This window comes from Mus caroli, unplaced genomic scaffold (genome assembly GCF_978045245.1).
Source record: "Mus caroli unplaced genomic scaffold, Mus_caroli_1 scaffold_5, whole genome shotgun sequence".
NCBI lineage: Eukaryota > Metazoa > Chordata > Mammalia > Rodentia > Muridae > Mus > Mus caroli.
The window spans coordinates 38871414-38873172 of NW_028227260.1; positions in this window are offsets into that span (position 1 = coordinate 38871414).

Consider the following 1759-nt stretch of genomic DNA (forward strand, 5'->3'; position numbering starts at 1 on the left):
TGTCTACCAGCCAATATTAGAGGAATTTTCTCAATTGAAAATTCCTTCTTCCCGGGAATGCCTATATTTGTGTGAAGTTGACAGAACCAACCATGCACAAACAAACAAACAGGATAATAACAAAAACAAAAACAAAAACAAAAACAAAAAAAACAACCAAACAAATAAAAAACAGCATATGCATGAAACAGTTTATCAAACATAAATGGTATGGTTGATTATAGAGTCTGGGCCACTGGTGTTCTGATCAGGAAATTTTCCCTTGTGTTGATGTGTTCAAGGCTCTTTCCCATTCTCTCTTCTATCAGATTCAGTGTATCTGGTTTGAAGTGGAGGTCCTTATTTTACTTGGACTTGAGCTTTGTACAAGGTGATGAGAATGAATTGATTTGCATTCTTCTAAATGCCAATGACCACTTATGCCAGCATTGTTAGTTGAATATGCTGTCTTTTGTTCACTGGATGTTTTTGGCTTCTTTGTCAAAGATCAGGTGACCCCGTCTAAAGGAAATACAGGGACAAAGAGTGGAGCAGAGACTGAAGGAAAGACCATACAGAAACTGCCTCACCTGCAAATCCATCCCATTTGTAGCCACCAAACCCAGACACCACTACTGATGCCAAAAAGTGCTTGCTGAAGAGAGCCTGACCCCTGAGAGGCTCTATCCAACCATCAGACTGAGCACAGGGACCCCAATGTAAAAATTGGGGAAGGGATTGAAGGAGCTGAAGAAGATAGCAACCCCATAGGAAGAAAAACAATGTCAGCTAACCAAAGGTCCCCTGGCCTGAGCTCCCAGGGACTAAACCATTAACCAAAGATTACATGTGGAGAGACACATGGCTCCAACTTCATATGTAGCAGAGGATTGCCTTATCAGGCTTCACTGGGAGAGGAGGCCCTTGTTCGTGGGGAAGCTCGGTACCCCTGAGGCAGGAGTGGGTCTGGAAGCACTTTCATAGAGGCAGGGAATGGGAAATGGAATTGGAGGCTTGATGAGGAGAAAATAGGAAGGAGAATATATGAAGTATAAATAAATAAAATAACCAATTTGTTTTTTAAAAAGAAATAAAAAACGGAAGATTTGTAGGGAGTGTGATACAGTGGATGTGTATTGTTTACATGACCATGGCCATATCAAGGACACCAATTCCTCAGACCCATTTAAAAGTCAAGACCTTCCTTAGTTTAGACTCAAGGGAATGGTAAAATGTTGATCTTGTCCATATATGGATGCTAATCATGTACAGAAAAGAATCACAGCTTCCAACTCCCTGATAACTGCAGTCTGATACTGGTGTCTTTTTGAAAAAAAAAAAACCTATCAAAATTAGTTAATTTCTTTTCTCCTTGAGTTGTAATAAACATGCTGATGATGAACCATAGGATGTAGTTAATATATCTCCATCAGTGTACAGTTCACTAAGCCCATCATTTCTTTTGATCTTAAAGTATTAGCTGGAGCAATAAGTCAGGAGAACAAAATTAACAGGATATAAATAAGAAAAGAAGAATTCAAACTAATCCTATTTGGATATGACATTGTATAGTACCTAATATATACCAAAAGTGCTAACATGAAAATATGGCACAATAGAGAATCAATTTGCAAAATCAAAAACTTTTCTACATATCAATAAAACTCAGAAATAAATAATGGGGAGATTTCCATTCCCAATGGCTTCAAAGATCAGATGTAGGGTTTGTAAAGATTTTTTTTTAGTCTGTAGGTTTCAACTCAGTCCTATTGAGAGTGTC